The 17,653-nt window shown below is 45.8% G+C and overlaps 1 long non-coding RNA gene across 1 annotated transcript; it reads left to right on the forward strand.

The window, feature by feature from the left end:
- The first annotated feature begins 34 nt into the window (after positions 1 to 34).
- On the forward strand, positions 35 to 15,818 carry LOC147576885 (uncharacterized). Its single transcript, XR_015241239.1, has 4 exons — positions 35 to 2,141; positions 5,485 to 5,566; positions 7,568 to 7,649; positions 15,654 to 15,818. It is a non-coding gene; the product is annotated as an uncharacterized LOC147576885 (long non-coding RNA).
- The last annotated feature ends 1,835 nt before the right edge of the window (positions 15,819 to 17,653 follow it).

A 17,653-nucleotide genomic window follows, 5' to 3' on the forward strand; every position in this document is an offset into this window, starting at 1 on the left:
CAATCAGGATAAGCCTTGGGCAGGGCGGGCGGGGATATTGCAGGGAGGACCACGCCCCCTCTCTGCTCCCTCCGCCTCCCTCCCCCTCCAGCCCCAGCCCCTCCGCCTACACACTTCCATCCATTCCTCCTACACACCCCAGCTTCTCAAGCTCAACCCCCTTGTTTGCTGAGGCGGCAGACTGCCAGGCAGATGTATGCCGCCGCGGGCAGAAGGAGGCCCCCGACTACCCGGGCACAAATACACTCACATCTGGGCATAACACCTCTCCCACCCATATGTAGAAAACCACGCACCTCTCACCCACCTCCCCACACTTGCACAACTTAGCTAGAGTCCCAAATATGGCTCGCTCTAACTCCTCCTCCCCTCACCCCCGCCAGTCCTCATAAAAAAGCCCCCTAAGGAGTGCGTTTAAAAAGTCCCATCATCACTCTGCTAGGGAATCAAGAAAGCTGTTGATACATAACCTGGGGATGAGCACACATAAACACAAAAGCTCACAAGCCCCACATGTGCATATATGATACTGCCCGGGCTCACTAAAATGTGCACTTCTTCAACAGATTCTACAGACACAACGTACAAAAATAATTGCACAGAACTTGTACACACACGCTGTGCAGATAAATGCAGACGTGTGCATGCAGACGTATGACACAGGGGTAGTCACCCTATCCGAGATGTTGCATTACATCCTTATCTATCTATCTATCTATCTATCTATCTATCTATCTATCTATCACCTATCAATCATCCATCATCTATCTAATGTATATATTTATGCATAGATACTGGCTTCAGAGAAACATCCTTCCCTTCCCATACTAGAATCTCCCTAACCTCTTGGTATCTTGCTTCAGAATAAAACAAAAATGCCACTCTCACCTTGCCTAGGAGGAAGAAAAATACCCTAAACCCTAGTATTGGGAAATATAAAAAAAATCGTTGTCTTTTGGGGTCTGTGGTGGAGGAAGGATGTGGGCTTTTGTGAGAGGCTGGGAAAAGGAGATAGGGGAGGAGAATTGTGGAGCAGCAGCCTGACTGGATTGTGGTGGCCAGTGTCCCCTAGCCAGTCAGGGTACTGGAGCTGGCAGTGTGGCTTGTTAAATGGATAGAGTGGGCCATCTCGGAGGAAAGTAGAAAGAAAGTCTTTCTCAGCTAAGCTCCCAGAGGAGGGAAGGAAAGAAAGGATGGCTGTTGCTCAGGCTCAATAACTGAAGCGGGCAAGGAGGGGAAAATGCCCTGTGGTTCTGGTTGGGAGAGGGGATCTTAAAACAGCACTGCAGTGAATCCACAGCCACTGGGCAGTCATAGCATAGCTGTTGCACGCTTTCCTTCCTACCTGAATGTTTGGGCTACAGGCTCTGTTTGCCAAAGGGAAAATGAGTGGGAGGGAAATTCTGGTGGCCACTCATGATGGGAATGGGGTTAGTCAGCTTAGGCTCCCAAACCGAGCTGGAAGCTGGCCGGGATTCCAGGGTTTGGGGCATAGGGGTGTCTCTCCCAGCATGTTTGGGACCCACCCACCCTTGTAACTGAAAATCTGTTCCCCAATCTGTCTCTGGCACATCCTCGATCCCCCCCACCTCCACCAAATGGCAGGATGTCCTGGAACTCAGTCCCTTGCCTAAATCACGGGCACATCTGGGGCCTTGGTTTGTGCCAGCTCTTGTTGAACTTCAAATTCAGAATCCAGAGGGGAAAGGGAAGGAGGAAATTGGGGATAGAATGGGTATCAGGCCTGGACTCTGTGCTTTTCTCTTCCCAAATTAGAGCCGAGGAATTCGGGATTTAGCGAGTTTGCAGTAAAGTCTCCCAAGTTGCTAGGCAACATCCCTCTGCAGGCTGCGCTGCCTCTGGGCCCTTCTTCCTGCTGGTCAGAGCTGGAGGGCGGGGGGGGGGGGAGTATCTTTACAACATGCCCCCCCTAAACTCCCACACAGGCAGCCCAGCCCTTCCCTCTTCCTAAGACGCCCTTGTGTGGGGTGAGGGCGTCTCTGAACACTGGCGGCGGTGGAAGAGCAGAAATGGCAACTGTCAGTTCCATCCGCAAAACAAGCATTTCATCAACAGCCCACTTGAGGCGCCTACGCGGAACTGGCCACTGTGTTTGCCCTGGGGGATGGGCAGTCTCTGAGGTAAGGAAAAGGTAGACAGAGAAAGGCAAGGACGGGAATCAAAGACAGACTCAAATAATCCAGAGGCAGGAGCAGCACCGCGTACAGCCTCATTTAAATGACACACACCCCGACCCAGAGGCACAGAAACACACACTGTTCACACATCCACAGAGATACATGCTGTGGGCACATTGCCACCCACTGCCATCCAAAGATATGCACAGAAGTGGACCCCTTCACTATCATGCATCGAGGGCACATGATTCTTTTTGGTAAGGGGTTCCTCTTTTGGACTAGGTGGCCAGAGTTTGTCAGCAAGACGGGCTGGCTGGAACTCTGAGCCTCTGCTTTTCTTTCGAATAGATGAGCTCAGAGAAGGGACAGGAGCTGTGTGGAAGGCCTGGGTCTGGCTGCTTTGAGGAGCAGGCTGCCTCACTCTGCAAAGCTTGAGAGCTTGGCGGAGCAGTGCCGGAAGACCCTCGTGCCTGCCTGGGCTTAGGACCTGGGTGCCAATGTCATCTTTTGGGGTGCCACCTATTTACCAGCTGGATATGGACCCTGTCTGTCCTCCTTGACTCTACGAATTTCATAAACTCTTCTCTATTTTCGGCGGCCCCCACAGCTCTTGAAGGAGAGGGACTGCAGGCCTGGAAATGAGATGAGCTCCGGAGGGCCAGGTTAGAGAGGGAGCTGGGGCATGGGGGCGAGGTGGGCTGTTTCTAACAGGGAGCATGGAGGTGGGGGGGCACGAAATAGAAGCCGAGGCCAGCAAAGGAAGAGATTTTAGACAAAAGAAAAGAGATGGATTAGTGGGAAGCTTCCGGGGTCCAATACAGATCCATCTGGGGACAGATGGTGGGGGATTTGGAGAGACTTGGTCCTCATAAGCAGAGAGAAAAGCCAAGACACATGGCAAGCTATTTGCCAATACTTGTGGCTTCCCTTCCTTGGAGTGGGCACTTTCTGAACATCATATCCCAGCTTAAGCCCACAGAGGGACTCCGTGGTAAGATGGGGGTGGAAAGTAGGAGGCCTGTGCCTTCAGTGGAGATGATCTGGGGGGCTTCTTAGGTCAGGATTTCACCCATTTGAATGGAGGGGGTGGGGGTAGCAGGAAATTCAGTTTTCTCTGCAAATATTTCAGCTTTTGCTGTAGTAGTATTTTTAGCAACTTGGTTGGCAGAGGAGGAGCCCGGGTACATTTTTAAAGGGGCCTCTGCCAGACTGGAGGCCTCCTCCCACCCTCACCCCACATGTCTTAAAGGAGAGGTGGGGGGGGGGTAGTACATGGCTCAAGGTGCATTCAAATCAGCTTTGCTGGTCATTAGCTGATCATTAAGTGGTCTTCACCAATAGTCATTATCAACCATCAGCGGCACCATTATCATTAGCAGCTTTATCAAGAAGAGGAAATACTCCTTGCACTTCTGTTGTGTGCAGGGCACTATTAGGGGCACAACACAGAAGGTCTAATATACTTGGAAAGATGGGGAAGGACCCAACACTTGTGAGTGAGTCCTAGATGTCATGTGCCGTGCTAGCCGCGTTATATATGTGGTTTCATTTAATTCTTATAACAATCCTACAACTTAGTCATTGTATTTCCAGTTTATAGACGAAGAAGCAAAGGGATTGAAGAACTTACCCAAGGTTATATCGCCATTAAATGGAAGAATCTAGATCAAAACTCAGAGCAGAATAATAACATTATCCTAAATCTGGATAGTGCTTTACAAAGTGCTTCCAAATTCGCGATTTAATTTGCTGCTCCTGAGAACTGTGTGAAGAGGTATTAGTATTTTTTAACCTCTTTTTCTGAGGACAAAGTAAGGCCCAGAAAGGTTAAATGACTTGTCCAGAATGAGACCTCTGGTGAGCTGCAGAACAAGGACTAAAAGGTAGGAGTTCTAACTTTGAATTCTGTGTTTTCACCTCTGAACTGCTCTCATATCCGGCCCTTGTACTGGGATACATGGACTGGATTATAGTGGTTAGCAGATCAGATATAGTCTCTTCTCTCTTGGATTTTATAGCCTGATGATAAAAATGCATTATGTATATGTGTGCAGGTATACGTGTATAGGTGTATAGTTATAGATGTGTGTATATGTGTGTGTGTGTGTGTATGAGGTATATTTATATCTCCTAAAGTAATAAATGATGGATGTCAAATGAATGATGCAGATGGTAAGTGTTATGGGAGAAATGATTGAGAATTTGGATGATCCAGGAAGGCTTCCTGGAAGAGGAGGCTGGAAATGGGCAGAAGGACATCTTAGGCAGCAGAAGATGTTGTGAGACTTGCACTGCATTTAGTGTCACTGTGCTTCTGCTACCCCAGTCCAGAAAGGCCCTGAGGACAGCAATCGCAATAACTTTCCCCCCAACACAAGGTTTTATGTCTGAAGTTTGGTGCCCTGGTTTTATCTATGGCAACATATCGAAGCACTCCAGGACCGGCAGGTGCACACCAAATGTGTGCTTGTGCCCCCTCTGCAGCCCTGCTGTTCCTGGTGCTTGCACACACGCTTGCCCTTTGCTTCTACTGGTGTGGTACGAATCTGTCTCCTGCCTACCCCACCCCTGCCCCCCTTGTTCTCTGGGCCTATGTAGTTCAAAGTCCTGGATGTAGTTTACTCCCCGTTCCTGCATTGCCCTAAACATCTACTGGTTTTGTTCCCCTTCACTTCCCTTTCCTCAGTTTGCTTCCCCACCTTTCCTTATGAATAACAGCTAGTGATGGCTGAGCAATGTGTTGTACCTTCTGGGCTGCCACATCCCATCTGTAAACATGGGACCTACACAATCATTCTTATAACAAGGGAACAACCATCTTGATAATATTTTGATGCCAAACTCTAGCACAAGCCTAATAACCATCTCAATTTTGGTCCAGACAAATACCTGTTTTAATTAATTTTTATAAAAAGGCTTACATGTGGGGCACCTGGGTGGCTGAGGCAGTTAAGCGTCCGACTTCAGCTCAGGTCATGACCTCAGGGTTCGTGGGTTCCAGCCCCTGCACCAGGCTCTGTACTGACAGCTCAGATGCTGGAGCCTGCTTCAGATTCTGTGTCTCCCTCTCTTTCTGCCCCTCCCCTGCTCATGCTCTGTTTTTCTGTCTGTCTGTCTCTCTCTCTCTCTCTCTCTCAAAACAAACAAACAAACAAACAAACAAACAAACAAACATTAAAAAAAAAAAAAGACTCACATGAGGCATAATTCTTACTTCTTCTTTAGTCCACTTATAGACCCTTTCTGGTGTAGTTCAGCCAGACATTCAGATAAAAGAAATTCTTGGTTCTACCAGGAATGAGTCAAGTGAGGTTCAGGTCATTCTCCCTGTCATTTTCTACCTCAGGGCAGAAAGAAACTCTTATCCAGGAGATGGAGACCCTCTTACTGTCGTCGAGAATGAGCATCTCTTGGAGTCTGTGTATGCGGTCAGTATCCCAGCCTCACACTTCTTCGTGTTGACATTGTCTAATCTGAGAGCTCGGAGTAGTGCATTTGATCTGGATCCACTGGCCATGGCTCTCATTCATCCAGCATCTACCAACGCAGTCTTCTTTTTTTTTTTTTTAACCTTTTGTCTTATTTTAGAAAATTTAAACTCTTGCAGAAGTTAAGTAATATATATTGAACCCCACTGTACCTGTTACCTACGTTCAACAATTCTCATCTCATCACCAAACTCATTTAACCTATTTTCTTTATGATTCCCCCATCATCATTTCATTCATAAATATTTAAGTGTGTGTCCTTGAAACATACTAACACTTTAATGCCTATTTTTAAAGCATATGTTCCTTAGCCTGGAAGCTCCATAAGGAAAGAGATTAGAGCTGTTTTCTTTATCCCTGTAGTCTTAGCACAATGTCTGGGACATAGTGGACTCAGTAAATATTTTTTGAATGATTGAATGAATAAGGGGGTGAATGAATAATACTTCAAAAGGAAACAAGAGGTAAAAAAAAAAAAGTGCATGTATCTGTGATCATGTATGATCTAATTTGCAGTGAGATTCTGTTAGAGGCCAGCTATGTCTTCAGCAAGAACTTAGTAGGTGGGCCTTATATACACAGTCAACTCTTCATCTCTCTGAGATTCAGTCTTAGGCCTGCCATTCTGAGGAGCTGAGACACAGACCCATGTGTTCCTTGGAAGTCCATGCAGAAGTGGACCGTTTCTGGGAACAGCATGGCAGATGAAGCATGACAGGGACCTAAGAACTTGGGAAGGAGCCATGCCTATAAAGCAGTTTATTGAGTTTAATGTTTCTATTTCTGTCTTATTATTTCTTTCATCTGGGTTAAGCATTTCAACTTTGTCTTAGTTATGAAAGGGGGGCATTTAAGGAGGAGTTATATACTCAGTCTCAGACCAGAGAGCCCATGGTGGAACAGCCAACTTGGTGGCAACAGCCATTAGTGAGGCATGTTACAAGGAAGGTGGCTCTTAGGGGATCAGAGTCCAGCTTTGTGGTCTTGCTGCCCTGTTCCATTTTGAGATTCTTTTCCCATTGCTAACCTTGGAGAGTTTTGTTTTGTTTTGTATTTTTTAGAGGAGGAAGTTTAATTGGGTGGTCTGACCATGATTGATTCCAATTGCCTTGAACAAGTTTATGTATTAATATTTTCTGCCTACCAGGCCAAACCAGTGGCCTGGTCAGTAGATGAAACCAGTCTGCCACTGTCATTTATAAGGAATTAAGGGCTTACCACCTATCACTTTCCTTAAGCCAATACGGATGAGGCATATGGCTTGAGATGGTGTTACCAACAATCATCTTCTACTGCATTTCCGTATGAACTTCTGTGAGAGCAGTATATGTTGGTATGGAAAGGTGTCTTACTCTAAACTTCAAAAGGAAAGAGAATTGACAGAATTGCCCTAGCAGACTGTCATCCAATATGGCCAAGATATGGGGGAACAGATACTGGAATTCAGCCATTGTAAAGCCGGGGTGGCAGGCCATCTATCTGCAAGAGAAAGCTTTCTTTTTTTTTTTTTTTTTTTAAATTTTTTTTTTCAACGTTTATTTTATTTTTGGGACAGAGAGAGACAGAGCATGAATGGGGGAGGGGCAGAGAGAGAGGGAGACACAGAATCGGAAACAGGCTCCAGGCTCTGAGCCATCAGCCCAGAGCCCGACGCGGGGCTCGAACTCACGGACCGCGAGATCGTGACCTGGCTGAAGTCTGACGCTTAACCGACTGTGCCACCCAGGCGCCCCTGAGAAAGCTTTCTTAAAGGTACCACCCAAAATGAAAGACACATCACACACCCCTGGAACTGGATGACATAGGAATATGGTAATTAATTCAAATATCTTTCCCTATGTAAAAATGGGGGGGGGGGGAGTAGTTCTACCCAGCTTAACGCTGCCTCTAACCTTGGAAAGTGATGTTTGTTTTGTTTGAATTTTTTTCTTTTTTGGTCAGATGGAAGCACTGAAAGTAAGGGATTATTAACTACAAGCTTTTGTTATTCTGTAATTTGGATGGAGCATTTGAGTTTAACGAGGTAAGCACTGGTAGTTATTTGGGGTTGATATACTTCTGTTATTTTTGCTTTGCCTGCCGTGGGATTGTGTGTTGGAGTGGGGTGAGTGGAGAGTGCTGGAACATGAGCTGTTTTGGGACTGGGCTGTTTGTTAGTGGAAATGTTCCTGCTGTTTAGATAGAAGGCATGCCAGGTAAAACTACCCTGTCCTTTTGACCTTGAAGCCTTAAGGTATTTAAGTAGTCTTTCTGTCTGTATTCAGTGTTCACATATATGCAGAAGACAGAGTCAAAGGTCTATACTGTAGACACAATCCTGTGTCGTAGATATTCCTCAGAAGCAAAAGAGTATAAAGCCTGGTCCTTAAAAAAGAACGTTTGTTGTTCTACTGGGAACAGCGTCATGGAGTTATGCTATGTTATGATTTGCTAAACATATGTCAGATCATAACAGCAGGAAAGTTCCACATTTGGGAAACTATGTGAGGATGTGTATAGATCTTACGAAAACCATCATGGCAGATACTATTGGCTTCCTAGCCAATATCTACGCATTTCCGCTTCTTGCTTGCTAACAGAACTGCGATTTTGTTGCGAGCAGTCATGGGTCCGGACCTGACATGGTGCCATAATCAGTCTAAGTCTGTTCCCACTTCAGCTTTTATGACAGCTAGGGCTGGTCACAAGACCCAGATATGGCCAATAAGATATAAGCAAATTTCTGCTGAGAAATCCTCTGGGAAAGCTTTTGCTTTCCCGAGAGGAGGAGGCAGAGGCAGCTGGCACCACCAGCCCCCTTCTTTCTGCCTTAAATACAGACCTGAAGTCTGGAGCTACATCCACTATCTTTCCACCATGCAGCAAGTCAAATACTGAACTCACGAAGTAAAAAAAGACCCTCCTTTATATTTAAGCCGTCATCGTTCAAACTTTCTATAAGGTTTACACAAATGAATCCCTAAGATGACATAATAATACAAGAAAGGTTCAAGTGCAGATCAAGACGCCTATCACTGACAAGACAGGGACTGCATGTGCAAGTTATTTCCAGGGATTCTTTGATGACAGACCTGAAAATTCTAAGTTAAAATAGCTAGTAATTCAGACACAAGTGTATGGGATCCTGTACAGCTTGACTTCCTAATTGGTTGCCCTAGATCGCCTCTGCTTAATTAAAGGAACCATTGTAGGATTCTAAGTGACCATTTATAGTTCCTGTAGTCACGCTCGAAGCCTTTGTCCCTGGCTTGTTGACATTGCTATCACATCACCCTCTCTCAGTGGTCCCATGAATGGTGCGTGGGTTGGCTATAATTAGAATTACTGATAATTAAGGAAAATTCCTTTAGGACAGAGACAAGAATCCAGAGATAGATGAGGACTGGACGGGTTTGGGCATTTTATCTCTAGCCGGATGTCTGATCTATGTTGGTTTTTAAAAAGTTATAGGTGATACATCCTTAATTCCTTATAAATGGCGGAGACAGGCTGATCTTCATCCACCCAATAGACCACTGGTTTAGTTTGGTAAGGACGAGTCATTAACATATAAACTTATTCAAGATAGGGGCGCCTGGGTGGCTCAAAGCGTCTGACTTTGGCTCAGGTCATGATCTCATAGTTCGTGGGTTTGAGCCCCACATTGGGCTTCACGCTGGCATTGCGGAGCCTGCTTGGGATTCTCACTCTCTCCTCTCTCCCTGCCCCTCCCCTGCTCATGCTATCACCCTCTCTCTCAAAATAAATAAATAAACTTAAAAAAATTTATTCAAGGGAATTGGGATCCACCATATCAGACCCCCCAATGAAGCAAGTTCCCACTTCTTTCAGTAAAAACAAAACGCTCCAAGGTTATCTCTGGAAAGAGATAGATTCAAAGAAGAGTAGATATTCGTCCAGAATCTCTGTTTGTACGACTTCAGAGCTCTTTTCAGGACACGCTCCTCTCCTCCATCATTCCTGCAGACGGTGCTGGTAGTCCACATGAAGTTGCCTGTCTCATCGGGCTGATATTCTGAAGGGTTAATTAGCTATCCCTAGGACGAAGATTCTCTATGAGTCCTTTGGCTAACGAAGGTTGCCTCCTTTAAAATGGGCATGACTTTTAACCACTACAATGGAATGCTTTGTACCTATCAGCAGAAGACTCTGGGATACTGGAAGGGCACTTATTATTATTGTATACCAGTATATCCATGCCAGGACTCCTGAATTGACCTTAAATTAAAGATTTCATAAGTCTGGAAGGTCTCAAACCATTTTCCTTGGAGCACTTTCTGTGCCAAATATTTATTTTGAGTGTTTATTATGTGCCATCTGCTTCATACGAAGGACATCACATGCTGTATTAATCAAGATCCTCTTGGTTGTAAGGGATAGAAACCCAATTTACATTAACAAAAGCATCAGTTCACTGCAAGGACACAGGTGGAGCTTCAGGAACAACCAAATCCAGGAATATAAAATATTAATAGCACCCTCTTCCCTTTTAATTTCTTCTCTTTGTTTCTTTCTGCATAATGCTGCCATCCTCACATGGCTGGAAATATGGCTGCAGGCAGCTTTGAACTTAAACCATTATAGCCTTGAAACCAAAGAGGAAATATCATTCCTCAATCCCAACGTTGTTAATAATAATTAAAAAGTTCCCAGGAGAGGCCTCTGATTCGATCATACCTCAGTGTCATGCCCATCCCCACGCCAATCCCTATGGCTAGGAGAATGAAGTACTATAATTGACCCAGCCTGTGGCACAGCCATGTGGCCAGCTGGATTATATGATTGGTGGTGCCCTCCAGAAGTTCGGTCAGAGTGGGGAAGAGCCGTTCCACAAAAGTGAGTTGTTCCCGACCAGGCTGACTGAATACCGTAGGTCTATTTCAGTCCATTAAGTCAGGAAATGCTCATAATAGTCCAGTGAAGCAATTACTATTATCCATGTTTTATAGACAAGGAATATGTGGGGAAACAGAGAGGTTAAGTACCTTGAACAAGGTCACACGGCGGGTAGGCAACAGAGCTGCGATTCCACTCGAGTCTGTTTATCTCCAAAGAGATTCCATCATCTGACCACCTCTCCTCCATAGTTGAGTTTCTCCTCAATCTATATATCTTAGAGTCATGGAGCCATTAAAACAAATTACCCAGACAAATATCATATGACTTCATGCATATGAGGACTTTAAGATACAAAACAGATGAACATAAGGGAAGGGAAGCAAAAATAATATAAAAACAGGGAGGGGGACAAAACATAAGAGACTCTTAAACATGGAGAACAAATAGAGGGTTACTGGAGGGGTTGTGAGGGGGGGATGGGCTAAATGGGTAAGGGGCATTAAGGAGTCTACTCCTGAAATCATTGTTGCGCTATATGCTAACTAACTTGGATGTAAATTAAAAAGAAATAAATTAAATAAAAATACAAAAAAGAAAGAAAGGAAGAAAGAAAGAGAGAAAGAAAGAAAGAAAGAAAGAAAGAAAGAAAGAAAACAAATTACCCTAAGTTTGCACACATGGAAGCCGCCTTCTACCCTTCAACCACCCCCCAGGAACCCCCATCTCTTGGTACTGCAGGCTCTTTCCAGGCTTTTACTTCCTCTGGAGTTGCTAACTGAAACAAAAACAAGGATTTAGGGGGTCACTTGATTGAGTTGGCATGGCTGGACTCAGGGGCTTAGAATGGTGTTACAGAACTCTGTTTTCCTTTCCATTTCTCAGCAGTGCTTCCCTCAGAGTCTCTCTGGGTTAGATTTACCCTCGGATTGGTGAGAAGGCTGCAGACAAGACCCCAAACTACAAAAGAAAGGACCATCTCTCTCTATCCTTATACCAAATTCTGTGGAACGGTTCTGCACTGCCCTTCTTGGGTATGTGCTCACATTGCTACAAATACTTCTGGACAACAGAGACCGGGCCAACCCTTGGACGGGATGCTGGCAGTCATATGCATGGTCACACCAATGCCCAGCAAGGTGGAATCATAGAGAGTAAAGAGTTGTGATCAGTCCTTCCTTCTGTATATCCCCTGGGACATGTGTGTGCTTTATCAGCAGTTACCACACTACTCAGTAATTGTTTACATCTTATCTTCCTCAAAGGCTGTGAATGTCCGTGGAATCAGAACTTGGTCTTTGATTCTGATGTCTCAGGATCTAGCATAGTGTCTGAAATGCAGTAGAAATTCGATCAGTGTTTATTGGTTGAATGAATATAATATAATGCTGTGGTTTGCAATGCTCTGGTTAAAAAAACAAGCACTCTCCAGGGGTCTGGCATGAACAGCAATAGTAAGAGCTACCACTTAGATGCCACTGTATAATTTACAAAGTAAACGATAACTACTTTGCCGAAAAATATTATATGTGCATCTCATTTAAACCTAAATGCAATGAAAATGTATGTGCTGCTTCTTATAAGCTTTGCACTTAGCTGGGTGCAGAGGAGGGTGAGGGAGGTTCCAGAAGCAGAGGATGAAATCTGTAACAGAGTTTAGTCTTATGGAGAAGGAAGATAACAAAGTCAATTTAGCAAACTTCTCTGAGACAGTATGCGGTAATTGATCTTCAGGGGCTCCCTGGCGAGGGTCCAGTGTCTGATCACGGGCCAGGGAGGAAGCTGGAGATATAATCGGAGCAGGGTTAGAAGAGTAACAAGGAGATCAGCTAAAAAACATGACGTGTGTGGCAAGGTTATGACTCAGGTGGGAGAACAGAAGGCCCAGAGGAAATGGAATCGTTTTCTTCAGGACAAAGAAGGGCTCCCTTGCTGGGGGATGGTGACCAGCTGTCCTTCTTTGCCTCTGCATTCAGAGCAAGGGGAAATGGGCTTAGACCGAAGGCAGGGCTAAGATTAGAGAGAAGAAAGAACTTGGCAGTGAGGGATGTTGTATAACCTAGTTTTCGAGACACTTGGGGACTGAGGAGACTCCCACACTCCTGGTCTGGGCCCAGTGGACGTGTATTTGGAGATGGTCTGGCATGCTGGCTGGGGACAGAGGAGGGGGTCCTGTGGGCCTCCTGTGTGTGGCCTGATCTTTCCTGGTGTCCTCAATTTCCCGTTGGAAGTTAAGCTCCCCAATTTTGGAGCTGGCAAGGCAGCACCTCCCCGCCCCCCCCCCCCCCCCCCCCACCACGCACTGCACCAGTGTTCTGGGCTGGGTAATAATGCCTGTCATTTCCTCTCCCCGGGGGAGGGGGGCTGCAACCGCCCTGACAACCCCGAGGGATTGAAGGCAACTAAAAATAGTGCATTAAATGGAATCTGTTGAGGGGCACATTTGCATTGCTTTTCTTTTCCCCTTACCTGTCTCTTAGTCCTTTTGGGCAAGCTAGGCCCTGGGTCTAGCTCTGGGCACTGGGAGTCAGTTCTGAGTTCCAGCAGCTCCCATTTTGTTGCAGAAGGGTTGTTTACACAAGAGATCCGAGAAAGCACATCCATAAAGTACAATCGAGGGACTCAGGGGTGTCCAGTACCACTCCTCGTCACTTCCCCTTGGGCCCTCTGGGCTCTGGGGCACAGGGAGGGAAGCTGGGAGTAGGGGAGGCAGTGTTGAGAAGGAGAACGGGGCTCTGGCTGTGTTCTCCCGTCAGCCACTTCTGTCTGCTACACAATCTCTGAGGTTAAATATTAATTAAGAGCAGAATGACAAGGAGAGCTGAGCAGTGTCACTTTTTGTCCCAACACAAATGCTAATTTCCTTCCTGGTATAAAGTGACTTTGGAGTGGGATTGGCAGCCTAGGGAGAATAGGTGGGGAGGCCGAAGAAGGGGCGGTAGGGAGAGATGGGTGGCCCTGCGTTAAAACCCCTAAGAGGAATGAGGCAGGGGAGGTACTGGTGCTGGAATTGGAGAGGGAAGTAGACGGCTTGTCAGGTTATTAGAGGACATGGTCACAACACAATCCTAGGTTCCCCCCACTGGAACGGGAATAATCTAAGCAGCCGCGGTAGAGCGGGCTCTCCCCACATGTCTAAAGCAAGGTTCTTTTAACCTGGGGTCCAATGCATTGGCGTCAAGGCTCCCCAAACCCTGGAAATCGTTTGCAAAACTGTGTATACACACACAAACAGCTTTTTGGAGACAGTAGTGAATTTCTGTCAGAGCTGTAGAATCATCCTCAGCATGTGGTACCCACCTTTGAGGTCACCTCATAGCCCAAGATGGCTACTAGATAGACTTAGATGAACATCTATCTTCTGGGCAGGAAGTGGAAGAGAGGAGGGGGTGGGCAGAGGGGGGCCAAAAAGATCCACTCCCTTTTTCTGTCCCCCTGTTAGGAAGCTATTCACCTCCATCTTACGTCCATACCCACCTGCAGGAGAGGCTGCGAAGTAGGGCCTTTCGGCTGACTTCATATAAAGTCAGTGTTTCTGTTAATAAGGAAAAGGAGAGGATGGCAGACAACTAGGAATTTCTGCTGCAGTCTCTGTCTCACTAAAGGTCAAGAATCGCGGATTTGGCGGAGGAGATTTTGCCATCTGTCCAAAGGTTGCATGCCCACTACCCAGACACAGCTGCCTAAAGAGGCTGAGCGTCTGGGTGCCTGCTTTGTTCACACAGAGTCCTCTCATCCCCTCGTGAGTTGACAGTTGGTCTTCAGAGGCTGGTCCTACCAAGAGAGATTGGTAGGGTGAGCCTCTGGCAAAGATGGCTGGTTGAAAGGAGGCTAACTAAATGGGCGCTTGTTCAAGCAAGCACCCACTGAGGAATGTGGCTCCACAGGGGGCTTTGTGGTATGTGTTTAGGAACAGCTTTGTTTGGTGTCTCATAATTATCTTCTTTCTGGCAGCATTTTGCTCCCCACAGCCTGGAATAGGTGGCTGAGGAGAGGGCGGACATTGTTACTTCTTGAGGACAGATGCTAATCAGGGATGGATCAGTGGAGTGAGTGTCAGAGAGGTGGATTCCAGCCTGAGATCCCACTTGTCAAGCACCTGGGTTGTATATTCAATTCAATCTTTGTTTTTTTTTTTTTTTTTGGTCTTTGAACCTTTACCTGAGCTCTTCCTGATTGAAGTGGCCATCCCATGGTGGATGTTAATCCCTCTTCAAGAGTAAGCTCCATGAAACCGTTCCTGATTTTTCTTGCTCATTTTCCACCCCACCCTTACCCCTGCCTCAGGAAACTTCTTGCAATTCTGGACATACTTTTATTACAACATTCATCACATTGTTTAAAACTGTTTTCTTGTCTTCCTCCCCGGGGACAAGAGCTCCTAAATGATAGAGAATGTTTCTTGATTACTTATGGTGTGTAAGTCCTGGTAGGGCTCAATACATGCCTGATGGGGCTGAACAAATTTTAAAAGTGTTAATGAACATCTATCGTGAGCAAATATTCTAGCAGTAAGAAGGGGATTGAAAAACAAAAATTGCAAAGACACCGCCTTCTAGGAGTTCAACACTCTTGTGGGCAAGACAGAAGAATAGATTAATGATCCGAAACAAATCGTGGTGATAAGATGCAGGTGTTTTTAGAACTGGGAGGGAGAGATTAATTGAACAAAAGGGGATCTGAGAAGGTTCAATATAATGATTTATAAGATGTGTATATATATATATATATATACACACATATATATATACACACATATGATTTATAAATCAATTTACATTTATAAATCGGTGATTTGTAATCTATATATCTTATATGATATATATATATGTCATATAAGATATGATACATAAGATATGATACATCTTTGGTCATTCACATCACCAAAATGTATTTATCAGCTGTATTTGGTCTTCATCCACAGTTTCTGAAAACATTTCAGAGCCATGAGGTGAAACGGTGTCTCGTCATAAATGCAAGTGACTTTTGGACCCCACCTAAGGGCGGGGGCTGGTTGCCAGGAGGACCAACCTGTGATTAAAGGCTTGGAACTTTCATCTCCGTCCTCTAACCTCTGGGAGTAGAACGGGGCTGGAGGTTGAATCGGCCAATAGGCAATACTTAGTCAATCATGACAATGTAATGAAGCCTCCATAAAAACTCAAGAAGACAATGTTTTGGTTCTTTTTAGGTGAGCTTCCATGCTTGGGGAACCAGAATGCTTCCACATGCAACTGAGCAGAGCCCTGAGCTCCTTGAGGACAAAGCTCCTTTGTTCAGGATCTCACTCTGCATCCTTCATTTGGCTGTTGATTTGCATCCTTTATCATATCCTGTAATAAACTGGTAAATGTAAGTAAGTGTTTCCATGGGTTCTGTAAGCTGCTCTAGCAAATTAATCAAACCTAGGGATGAGGTCATTGGAGCCTCCAATCTGTAGCTGGTGGGCCAGAAGCAAAAGTAACAGCCTGGGGCTTGTGACTGTTATCTTAAGTGGGGGATGGGGGACAGTCTTGTAGGACTGAACCCTTAACCTGTGGAATCTAATGTTATCTCTGGGTAGTTAGCATCAGAATTGAGTCGAATTCTCAGACACCAGCAGGCTATCTGAGAATTGCTTGGCATTGTGTGTGTGTGTGTGTGTGTGTGTGTGTGTGTGATCTCCCTCCCCCCCCCCCCCACCATTGGAATTGGGTTTGGGAACCCTAAAAGAGAAGGTAACACTGATTTCTGTGAGGTCTTGAAGGAAAAGCCAAGCCTCCATCTTTAAGGCAGGCCTGGAGAGAAGTGGCAAGGGAAAGGAGGAAACATAAGCCATCTTTGGAGATGAGGTGTCTTGACAGAGTTAGAAATCCTTATAGGAATCTAGAAGTGGCTTAAAATTTTTTTCATGTTTATTTATTTTGAAAGAGAGAGAACACATGCATATGAAAGTGGAGGAGGGGTACAGAGAGAGGGAGAGAGAGAATCTCAAGCAGGCACCACACTACAGGCACAGAGCCCGTGTGATCATGACCTGAGCCGAAATCAAGAGTCAGATGCTTAACTGACTGAACCAGAATCTAGAGGTTTTCATCTAAGATGGGGACACTGGTGCTCTGTGTGTGTTAGGTTGAGTTACATGGCCTAATCTTTTAGGCATAGAAGAAGAAGACTGTTGTTTTGCTCCCGGATAGCTTGACAATGCTTGTAAAGGTGTCAGCACTGGGAGACGGTGCTGTTCCGGGAAGTGCAAGAAAGAGGCCTGGATGGGGCCTGGGTCTGGGATGGGTGGCTTCTGAGTGTTTTGGATGCCTTTGGGAAGGAGATCCCATGCGAGGTGCTCCCCTCACCCTTCCCTTTTCTGTCTTTCTTAAAATACCCTGTGTTCCTGCAGCAGTGCGGCTGCTAATCTAAAATAAAAACAGCAGGAAATGCAAATGGTCAGGTTCTCCTAGCAACAGGAACCAACCCACGCAGGGCGTGTGGAGCAGAGCAGAGCTGTCCCAAGGCTGGGTTGCGGATGGCTGGGCAAGGGGCAAGTCTCCTCTCACAGCGTCGTCCTCTAATGTCATGGAGTGGCTGTCTGGTGGGCACCTGCTGCACAGAAGAAACTCTCCAGGAACTGGATGGGGGCAGAGGTGCTGGGGAGCAGGTGCAAGGGTAGGGGAGATAGACCATGGCAGTGGTTGGAACCGGTGCTTCTCAGAGCCTGACGCTAGAGGACTAACTAGGTGCGTGACTGAGGAAGGGCCTGGATTTGTGTGCCTCTTTCTGTGTGTTTGTTTCAATCAGGCCACGGAGTCTTGTCATTCCTAAGGTTATGAAAAAAAAGGAAGTAAGGTTTCCCCCGCTATCCAAAAGTAGAGCTTTCCTAAGAAACCATTCCTAAATCGAAATGGTACAAAATGGTATAAATTGCAAAGAAGCAATTACATGTTAATTTATACGGAACATTTTTTAGCAGTAGCAGACCCCAAAAATAACCTCTCTTAGGACTTTCTGATACCTTAGGACACATCTTGCTGACGGGTGCACAACATAAATCAAGATAAAGCTAGCTGCTCGCAGACACACGTCAAAGCTCTGGTGGGGTCGCGCTCACTGTTTGGGGGCACGGATGCGTGCACTGCCTCTTTGGAACAAACACGCAACACTATTTTCGCTTTTGGCCTTTTGTCATAAAAGCGAAAATCCTCTTTGGATTTCTTT

The sequence above is a fragment of the Puma concolor genome, chromosome D1 (genome assembly GCF_028749965.1).
Source record: "Puma concolor isolate L17-30 chromosome D1, mPumCon1.1.hap2, whole genome shotgun sequence".
In the NCBI taxonomy this organism is placed as follows: Eukaryota; Metazoa; Chordata; class Mammalia; order Carnivora; family Felidae; genus Puma; species Puma concolor.